An 11,703-nucleotide genomic window follows, 5' to 3' on the forward strand; every position below is an offset into this window, starting at 1 on the left:
CTGCCATGGGGAGTTTTACAAAACTATTTGGGAGCGCCTGGCTGGCTCAGTTGGTAGAGCATGCGACTCTTGATCTTGGGGGTTGTAAGTCTGAGCCCTACGTTGGGCTTAGAGATTACTTAAAAATAAAATTTTAAAAATAAATAAAAATAAATAACTACTTGGATTTTTATCTACTCCTTATGGTTTTGGTCTAGTTCTAAATGAAAAAGAGGGGTTGAACTACATATCGTTTCTCAAAGACCTTCTTATGGTTGTGTATAAGGGTTTTTTAAAAGTGTGTCCTTTATTTATTTATTTTTAAAGATTTTATTTATTTATTTGACAGAGAGAGACAGCAAGAGAGAGAACACAAGCAGGGTAAGTGGGAGAGAGAGAAGCAGGCTTCCCACCGAGCAGGGAGCCCGATGCGGGGCTCAATCCCAGGACCCTGGGATCATGACCTGAGCCGAAGGCAGATTGCTTAACAACTGAGCCACCCAGGCACCCCAAAGTGTGTCCTTTAAAACATGTTTTAGATCAGGGGCACAACCTGAAGAATTCTCTGATTCATTAATGCCCTCAAAGGTAGTCACGCACTCAGTGTCTCAGAGGAAATGTAGGCTAGGAGTCTAAGAATTGAATATGGAAAAAAGTTTTCTCCCTATAATTCTTTATTTACTAAAGATATCTAACAGTTTTTGAAGGCCTAGTGTATTTTATTGTCAAATAAGATTCGCTTTCTGCTCTCATTCTGATAAGCTCCTTTTATTTATTTATTTTTTAATTTTTAAAAAAGATTTTATTTATTCATTTGAGAGAGAGAGAGATGGAGAGAGCACAAGCAGGCGGAGAGGCAAAGGGAGAAACAGACTTCCCGCTGAGCTGGGAGCCCGATGTGGGGCTCGATCCCAGGACCTGGAGATCATGACCTGAGCTGAAGACAGATGCTTAACCATCTGAGCCACCCAGGCACCCCTGATAAGCTCCTTTTAGAATCATTAGTCCAGGAGCCCCTTAACTCAGACTGCAGAGCAAGTCAATTCCAGAGGGGAAACGAAGATCCAGTGATACAGGTCATCTAAGAACTAAAGCATATTAAAATACTTTGTTTGAAAGACATTTTCAAGTGACTACTTTAATCATACAGAATTTTGCTAATTAAACAGCCAATTTAAATGCCAACTCTACTAACTGGATTTTGAGTTACATTTAATCTTAATTGTTTCTGTTCTCTAAAAATATACATAAGAACTTTTAAATTTTAATTTCACTTTTTACACAGCAGTTAACTCTCCCACACAGTCAGCTCCAGCAGTCGCAAAAGCAGAAATAAGTGCTTGCTGAGTTTGCCAGTTTTAAACTTTCAAAAAATTCATCTGTTGAACTATTTACTTATTTATTTATTTTTGAAAGATTTTATTTTTAAGTAATCTCTACACCCAAAATGGGGTTTGAACTCATAACCCTGAGATCAAGAGTTGCATGCTCCACTGACTGAGCCAGCCAGGTGCCCCGTGTTGAACTGTTTAGATTAAATTCTACCCTTTATCTTACCAGTCTCACAAAAGCTGAGCAGACAGTATGGTCAGTTTGAATGCTATCATGGTCAAATTTTGACTTTACATAGTCTTTTTTGGACTTTAAATAGTTTCTTCTCCATTAAAAACAGTTCTGCCTCTTTGGATATATTGGGTTAAGTAGAATATATTATTAAAAACTTAAAAAAACAAACAAACAAGTCTTACTTCTTCCTCTTGATTGCCAAGTCAATATTCTGGCTCTGTCTTCATTTAAAAAAATATATTAAAAATTTTGGGGCCACCTGGGTGGCTCAGTCGGTTAAGTGTCTGACTCTTGGTTTTGGCTCATGTTGTCATCTCACGGTCATGGGATTGAGCCCCGAGTCTGGCTCTGAGCTCAGAGTGTAGTTTGCTTCAGATTCTCTCCATTTCCCTCCTGCTCACTCTCTCAAATAAATAAACAAAATCTTAAATATATATATATATATAAATTTTTCTACTTAGCCATGTGACTGTGGGCAATTCACTGTGCATAATGGAACTGTAGCTTCTTTATCTCTGAGACAGGAATTTTCCCATAGGTTTATTGAGAAGACCTCAAACAGGATGATGAATAGGAAGGGGCTTTGAAACCTTTCAAGGGCTGTAAAAATACACGCTACCATTATCAATCTAACCCGAAAACCCCAAATGGGTGGAGCAAGAAGCACTGTAGTTCAGAGAAGGAGGAAAGTGTGACTTGAAGAATCTCTTTGAAAGTGAGCAGTGAGAGTGGGGAGGCAGGATTTGTGCTGGGTCATGACGGACAGGGAGGAGTTAAATATGTGAAGAGGAGAGGAGTTGGCACCTGGGCAGAACTGGAAGATCTGAAAATGCACACCGGTGGGAATGAACGCTCAAGCTGGCTGGCTCTGAAGCAGGTTGTTGACTTAGGTGTATTGAGGAATAAACTTAAAAAGCAGATTGGGATCAATTGGAGAGGGTCTTTTCATTGACAAGGACCTTGAATTTTTGATTAGGACATAGTGGGATGAGGTTGGTATCTTTAGAAGCCTCATCTGGCAAGAAGGGAGAGTGACCAGATGCACCAAGACCAGTCAGAGGGCTGCCTGGTGAGAAGAAATAAAAGCCCGAACTGTATCACCATGGTGAGGTAAGAAAGAATGGTATATGAGGGAAATGGAAAATCACTACCGAAAGGCAGGGGTAGGGGGGGATGGGGTAACTGGGTGATGGGCATGAAGGAGGCATGTGATGTGATGAGCACTGGGTGTTATACGCAACTAATGAATCATTGAACACTACATCAAAAACTAATGATGTACTATATGTTGGGTAATTGAATTTAAATAAAAAAAAAAGAAAATCACTACTGTCATCATTGCATGACTGCTGCCCCCATAAATACCACATGGCATTGCAAGAGAGTAGCATGGATTTGGTAAGACAGGTAAGGGAAGTAGTCAAGAATGATTCTGAGCTTTAGAGGTTCAGTGACTAGGAAAATGACATCATCAACAGGCAAGATGGTGCTCTTTTGGGGAGAGAGGGAAGCAGGCTGCAGTGCTGGATATATTGAGTTTGAGGTGAAAGCTGGAGATGCACGTGAAAAGGTCAGGATTTCACTGCCTGCAACCCCTTGCTTTGAATGTTATGTCCTTGTAATGTTGAGTGTTGTAATATTGTTGTCTCTTTCTTGCTCACACCATACTGTCATACTTCCATACCTTTTCTCTTGTGTTACCTCTGAAGAAATGTCCTTCCTACCTTTATGTTTATTATTTTTTAAAGTCAGGTTTAGCGATGTATAATCTACATACAATAAAATCCATCTTTTCTAAGATGTATGATTTGAGTATCTACAAAAATGTACAGTCATGTAAACACCACTACACTCACGATATAGAAAGTTTTGTGTGTCTTTGGAGTCAATCCCCTCACTCCATCCCCCAAATGCTAATCTGATGTCTGTCCCTATAGTTTTGCCTTTTCCAGAATGTCATATAAATGGAATCAGACTTTGTATAGCCTTTTGTGTCTGGCTTCTCTCCTTAGCATAATGATTTTGAGTTTCACTCATGTGTTGCATATATCAGTAGTTCATGTCTTCTTATTGCTTAATAGCTTCCCTATTTATGGGTGTGCCATACTTTATCTATACATTCACTACTTGAAGAACAACTGAATTATTTTTAGTTTTTGGCTATTATGCTTAAAGCGTCTATAAACTTTCACATACAGGTCTTTGCATGGACATATGTTTTAATTTCTCTTAAATAAATACCTAGGAGAGAGATTGCTGGATCATAAAATAAATATATGTTATATATCTAACTTCATAAGAAACTGTTGCTAAACTGTTTTCTAAAGTGATTGTACCATTTGCGTTCCCACTAACAATGTATGAGAGTTCCATTTACTCTGTATCCTCACAAGCAGTGACTATTTTGGGTGTCTTCTTTTTTTCTCTCTCTCTTTCCCTGTCTCTCTCAGGAAAGCCAGCTACCCTTTGTCAGCAGCCCCAAGGAGACATCTACGTGGTAATGGTAACCACCCCGTCCCTGCCCAGCAGCCATTGAGGAATGGAGGCTTGCGAGCAACCACATGAATGAGTTTACAAGTGGATTCTTCCCCCCTGACTAAGCCTTGAGATGACTGAGCCTTGTGATGATTGTAGCCCCATCTGATAGCTAGGCTGTAATCTCATGAAAGACCCTGATTCAAAACCATCCACCTAAGAGGCTCCCAGAATTCTGACCCCAAGAAACTACATGAGATAGTATATGTTTTAAGCTGTTAAGTTTGGGGTAATTGGTTACACAGCAATAGATAGTACACTGAACTAAGACACTGGCATGAAGCTCAACAATGATGCCAAGTGTGGAATAGAGATTTCACGGGAAATTATGAGAGAAGACTAGTTCTGTATGGTTTTGCTTGAGGTCAGAGCTTCCAACCCTAGTTCTGGGACTATATCCAGAATATATTGCAAAGGATACAAATAATTTTCAAAATAAAATTAATTTTATTTAATTTTTAAAAAAATTTATTTATTTATTTGAGAGAGAAAGTGAGAGAGAGCACGAGGGGGGAGGGGCACAGGGAGAGGGAGAGAGAAAGAAGCAGACTCCCTGCTGAGCTGGGAGCCCGATGTGGGGCTCAATCCCAGGACCCTGAGATCATGACCTGAGCCGAATGCAGATGCTTAACGGACTGAGCCTCCCAGATGCTCCAAAACAAAATTTATTTAAAAAAAAATACAGTATTTTGGGGGGTAAGGAGAGGGGGCCACATACTCAAATAAAGATTGCCTAAGCCTTGAGATGACTGAGCCTTGTGATGATTGTAGCCCCATCTGATAGCTACAATCATCTATTGTAGCTATAGGGGTGGTTACCATTACCACGTAGATGTCTCCTTGGGGCTGCTGACAAAGGGTAGCTGGCTTAATTTCTCTTAAATAAATACCTAGGAGAGAGATTGCTGGATCATAATATAAATATATGTTATATATTTAACTTCATATTTAAGTCTTGGGTAATTAGACTTAATATTTAAGTCTCAGTTCTCTGAATTCTAGGTGTCAATCTCCATATTGTTTTTTTCCATCTCTTTACCAACAGTTCTAATGCTATATTTTATGGCATTCTATTCTTTTGACAATTTTCAGGTATATACAAATTCTTTACGTCCCACTCCTCCTCCTTCTCTTTATTCTTTTTTTTCCTTGGAACCCAGCCCTAGTGTTTCAGAGAGTGACCCAAGTTAAAACAGCTCCCACGGAACCTGATCAGGCATAGAGAAGGATGAAGTGGGGGAAATCTTTACCTCTATTTCCAACTGGTCCCCAAATCCCAGAGAGTACATTTATCCTGAAGATGTGAGCATGGGAAACATATGGGTGTGGAGAAGGGCTGGTGCGTTATGGCTGATGCATAATGTCTCACCAAGGCTGGCAAAATATGGGGGCACCTTTGTGGGAGGCAGAGTCCCCTAGTGAACGATGACTGGAGCTCACATCAGCCCAAATGAGTGTGTGGCAGCAATTAGAGGCTGAGAGTAGACAGAATCCTTCCATCCTCCAATTCAGTCTGAGCTCCAGGGTGGTTGAGTATGTGGGGAGAGGGATAGCAAGGTAATGTTTGTGACAGGGTCTCTTTTTTCCTTAAATGTATTTCTTTTTTTTTTTTGGAAGAGCAGCCAAGATTTTAGGCCAGGACAAGCAGCTCTGCTGGCTCCTCCTTGTTGCAGGAACAATGGGATTTCTGTTACCCACACCCAAAACATTGTCTAAAGGAAATCTCCTTTACTTAATAAAAGTGGCTCCGATTCCCTCCCACCAGGTTCTTCACTGGCTCTAAAACTGCACAGGGCCGTTTATACAGCCACAGAAGGAATAAGACAAGTTTCTAAATGTAGCACCCTTACCTCTCAGGGCAAACTAGCTAAGCCCTTTAGGACAGGGATGCCTTAGGCAAACCCACGTGACATCTAATTACCCAAACTGTCCCCTGCACAACTGGGGTAGGAAGTTCTGTGCTGTTGGGCTTCATTTGTCCCTCCCATGCTGCACTATAAATATAACCGAACTCTCTATCAGTACCATTGGTTCGGGGCAAAACCCATTTCTCTTGTGAAGCTTTCCGCTGAGAGCCCATCCTTGATAGCTTTCTGCGATGGAAGCGGGAGGACATCTGTGCAAGGCGAAAGAAATGGGAAAATGTTAAACAAATTACTTTTCACCTGTGAGATTGTCCTCCCTTTTCTCCACAGCCTTATTTGCCTAGTCTATTGACATTTCAGACTAGAGGAAGATTACGCATAATTGTACCCGCCGTTTCTTTATCTCTCGGAGGGTTCAAGTGACAGAGGTTGTTAGCCTGAGAAACAGGATGTTTGCATTATTGATTAGGCTACGCTGTTTTGACTGAAATAGTAGAGAATATTCTTGGCTGCTTTGCATGTGTCAAGTCGGCCTGCTTCTTGTCCATCAATTCTGGGGAGATTTTGTGGCTGCCGCATGGGTTAGACATCACGTCTCCCGTTGTGCTTTCAGCCTGTCAGTCACCCTACCTGCTGTGCTGATTAAAAACCTTATCTCAATCCAAAAACTGTCTGCTGCTGTTTTTGTGTCTGTGACCATGGGATAGTTGTTAGGCGCTTTGGGCGATCTTTCTCGTAGATTCCCACTGCTGCATGTCTCAGCTGTTTGTATAGAGTGGAGGCTCACATAGGACTTTACCATTTTCAAATGATTTTACCATTTTCATTTTAGTTGTACTATAGGGGCAGCTGAAGATGAAAACAAACCACTTTGTTCCTTGACTACATTTCTGGCTTATGAAACCAGGCTGTAGAGTCATGGTTTTCAAGCTTTGGTACACAAAATGCAAATTTCTCGGTTCAACTGATGGAGATTTGGATGCAGTAGGTCTCAGATGGGACCCAGGAATCTGAATCTTAAACAGCCTGAAAATTCTGGTTATCGATGCAAAATGGGACATACAGCAAGAAATGTAGCCCCACAGCATCAAAGAGTCGAGTGGAGGTTAGGAAATCAGGATTCTGTCTTAGTAGCTTCATGACAAGTCAACGAGAATGTTGAGGGAAAATCCCAATACCTCAATTTATAGCAAGCAGATTGTTAGCAATTTAAGGATATGACTTACATCTAATTTCTCTTTGTTTGTTAATGTACTCTGTACACTTGGTAGATAGTCACCAAATAATGAAATCTACTACTCGATTACCTTAACAAATTTAAGACATCTATTATCATTTATAGAACAATTTTTTTTTTAAGATTTTATTTATTTATTTGACAGAGAGAGAGAGACAGCGAGAGAGGGAACACAAGCAGGGGGAGTGGGAGAGGGAGAAGCAGGCTTCCCGCTGAGCAGGGAGCCCGATGCGGGGCTCGATCCCAGGACCCCAGGATCATGACCTGAGCCGAAGGCAGACGCTTAATGGCTGAGCCACCTAGGCGCCCCAATATAGAACAATTTTTATTGATATGAGTCACAATAGAGAACCCAAAACTAGACCCCAAATACTTGAGAATTCAGTAGCAAATGAGTCCGGAAAAATAAAGGATTGGTTATTTCCTACATGGTATTATAACAACTGATTTGGCATTTAGATTTAAAAAGAAGCTGGATTTCTACTTCACTCTTTACTCCCAAAAAAGTTATAGGTGAATTAAAGATCTAAATTGAAAATAAATAATGCAGTACACATTCTAGAGTAAAAAATGAAGGCTTCTTTTTAGTATCGTGGCATTACATAAAACCAACAAGTCTAAATGTTTAAGATAGATATCTTTGCCTACATAAACTATTGTATGGTAAAAATATCATAGGGGCGCCTGGGTGGCTCAGTCGGTTAAGCGGCTGCCTTCGGCTCAGGTCATGATCCCGGGGTCCTGGGATCGAGCCCCGCATCGGGCTCCCTGCTCAGCCAGGAGCCTGCTTCTCCCTCTCCCTCTGTCTGCTGCTCCCCCTGCTTGTGCTCTCTCTCTCACTATCTCTCTCTCTGTGTCAAATAAATAAATAAAATCTTAAAAAAATATCATAAAGGAGTCAAAACTCAAGCTTAAAATTAAAGATGAAATTAGCAACTTGAGAAAGATTTTGAACAGGCAGTTTTCACAGAAAAATAACCCATAAATAAACTGTAATTTATGAAATGATGTTTAACCCTGCTCAAAATTACATAGATGCAAATGAAAATAAGATTATTTTTCATCTATTTCATAAAAACTAACGTATTTTATAACATTGGCTTTGAGGAACGGTGAAGAGCACTTGAGCAATCTCTATACAAGTTTAAAACACTCATATTCTTTGATCCAATTGCACTTCTAAAAATGTATTCTAGAACTATAATTGTACATGCAACCAGAGCAAGGATGATATTTATAGCATTGTTTGTAATAGGTAAAAACTGGAAATGATGCAAATGATCATTAACAGAGGGCTGATTAAATAATTTATAGTCCATAATACTTTGTGCTATTTAAAAAGTATGGTTAGATCTGCATATCTGGTTGTAGAAAAAGACCACCAAAATACATCATTAAGTTTAAAAAGAAGAAAGGGGCGCCTGGCTGGCTCTGTCGGAAGAGCATGTGACTCATGATTCTTAGGGTTATGAGTTTGAGCCCCATGTTGGGTGTAGAGATTACTTAAAATAAATAAATACGTTAAGTAAATAAACTTTAAGAAAATAAAAAGAAGTCAGGGTACTAAACAATGTGTATATTTCTATATAGTTGAAGGGGTTCAGTATAGGTCCCCCTGTAGAATGTGCCATTTTGGCATGGGGATTATTTTGAGCTGAAGGCACTTGAGACCCTGTGGGCTCAAGAGAAACTTTGTCCCTCCCTTAACCACATAGAAGAATCTAAATTGGGGGTCTTTCCCAGAATAAGGGTTATTCACAGAGATAAATTTTATCTGAGTGGCCCATCTATATGGTAGGGCAACATCTAATTACCAAATATCTGCTCTTCTTATCACCCTGTAAAGTGCATTCCTCTCCTCTCAAGACCCAGGCCCCTCTCTCTGAAGTCCCAGACCACTATCGCCCAGACCCCTTTAATCTCCTTCTCCTTAGTTCAGAATGGCATATATACTTCATTTTGCCTGTCTTTGGAGTTTCCATGTCTATGTGGATTCCCTGTATGTATGCCTATTTAATTTGATTTTCTCCTGTTAATCTGTCTCATGTTAATTTGGTTCTAAGTCCAGCTAAAAGAATCTTTGAAGGGACAGGACTTCTTGTTCCCTGACACAGTAAAACCTCAGAAAATGTGTCTATATATGTAGAAAATGTCAGAAAACATTAAGAAATTGTTAAAAATGGATTAATTTTGGAAATGGGAGTGAAGATTTTGGGGTAGAAGGAAGACTTATTTTTCATTATACATACTCTTGGATTGCTTGAAAATTTAAAATCTTGTCATGTATTATTAAAATTACTGAAGAATAAACTACTCGAGAAAGCAAGCATTTAACATGCCTCACTGTTCTGATTATAGTATAATGTTTGTGATAATCATACTCTGCTATTAGAAAGATCAAATTATGTTTAATAAAACAAATCAATTAAGCATATGAAACATTTACAAAGGTGGTTATTTAAAAAATATTCAGTGTGTTGGGGCGCCTGGGTGGCTCAGTGGGTTAAGCGGCTGCCTTTGGCTCAGGTCATGATCCCAGAGTCCCGGGATCGAGTCCCGCATCGGGCTCCCTGCTCGGCAGGGAGTCTGCTTCTCCCTCTGACCCTACCCACCTCTTGTGCTCTCTCTCTCACTCTCAAATAAATAAATAAAATAAAATCTAAAAAAAATAAAATAAAAAATAAAAAAGTATTCAGTGTGTAGATGATGAAACTTCATTAGGAAAAATTCATGCGTTTAACCTAGCATGTATGAAATTCACTGTGTCATACTGCTGGGCAATGATGTTCCTGACACACTCTCCATAGCATGATATGCTCTCAGGACCTTGCCTAGAAAAAGTGACTAGTGGGCCTGTCATCCCAGGGTCTTCAGCCAGCCTACCTTCTTGGAAAGGGGCACTCCAAATTTTAGCATCTGGGGAGTAACTATACACGAATGAGGAGTGGTTTGGCTCTCTCACCCACCAGCCCTACCAGTTATCCTAGAGGAGAATGGCCGGGTATGGGATAGAACTGTTAATAATACAGGAAAGCAACTACATAAAACAATGAGACTTAAAAACATATTTTCGCTACTGGTACTTTACCTGGTTGTAATTGAAGATTGTTATTTCTCCATTAACTAAAAATTCATTTCCCCAGTTATAATTAAAAGTAATATATGCTCCAAAAAAAGTAATATATGCTCATTTTTGAAAGTATGGAGAACTATAATTTATACTATATTAACAGGAAGAAATGCCTCTAAATTGTGAGCACAAATTCAGTTTCCTCCAACTTTTGTGTTCTGTTTATCATGTTAAAGAGAATTTGGACGGGGAATGGGATTTATGTATAATTTACTTATATATACATAGGATAAATTCAGAAACATATAAAAACTAAAAATATCACTCCTTTCTTTTTTTTGTTTCAAGCTTTTATTTAATTCTAGTTAGTTAACATATAACGTAGTACTGGTTTCAGGTGTAGAATGTAGTGATTCAAACGTCACTCCTGAATAGGGAAATTGGGAGTCTGGGGAGAAGGAGAGGTCACAGGCAGAAGGGACTGTTTTGACAACTCCTTTGTTTAATTTATTTATTTTGCCACATCATGTTTAAAAAAGAATACAAAAGCACTGTAAACTTTAAAAATACTATAAGAACTTTCATATGAATCCCTAATATTCCTCATTCTTATACAGAAACATGAAATAAAAATGAAACCCGTTACTAAATCATAAACCAAATGAAAATAATTTAATAAGAGAAGTCAAGAAGCATCATATCTACTTAATCACGCAGGTAAAAAAGAAAGAAGAATCAAAAGAAGGCACAAAGGGAAGGGAGAGAATAGAGCAAAATGTCTGAATGGAGGGAAAGGAGGCTATCCATAAGACTAGAGAGATTTCCTTTCCCTGAAGCTATAAAGGCTCAAGATTTCCACAGGAAGTCTGCTACTTTGAAAATGTACTGTGAATCCTTCAAGATGTAAATGATAGAAATTCATGAATAATGGTGACAACAATTGTCACCAGAAAAAGGTGAATGGATAGAGTGGATCCTAAGAGAAACCATTGGGAGGAGATAATGGAAATCTGAAAGGTGTAAGAACTGAAACAAATCAACTTATCACAGATAATGAATCACAGAACAACATTGCTTTCTTTGGTCTGTGTCTTTATGTGAAACAAGAGTTGCTTTTTGTATTGCACAGATCTTCTAGGCCCTCCCCTGGGGAGGTCCTTGCTAGTTTATTTCATAGCCAGTTCCTACAGAAATGGCACTGAGCAGAGTAGATGGAGAGAGGAAACTTGGAAGGATCCTAATCTCTTGATAAAAGCCAGAGCTGAATCCTGAGGAGCTGGGTAGTTTTAGAGAGAGACATGGATTGGGAATACTGGAGTTAAGTGTCCTATAGCTGGCAAGTTGTAACATGTATTTTGTTGTTGTTGTTGTTGTTTAGGAGGAACTGAGCTTTACCAATGTGAAATTAAAAAAAGGAAAAAAGGCACAATATTGAGAACTAATCAGTCCTC

This window comes from Halichoerus grypus, chromosome 9 (assembly GCF_964656455.1).
Source record: "Halichoerus grypus chromosome 9, mHalGry1.hap1.1, whole genome shotgun sequence".
Classification (NCBI taxonomy): Eukaryota; Metazoa; Chordata; class Mammalia; order Carnivora; family Phocidae; genus Halichoerus; species Halichoerus grypus.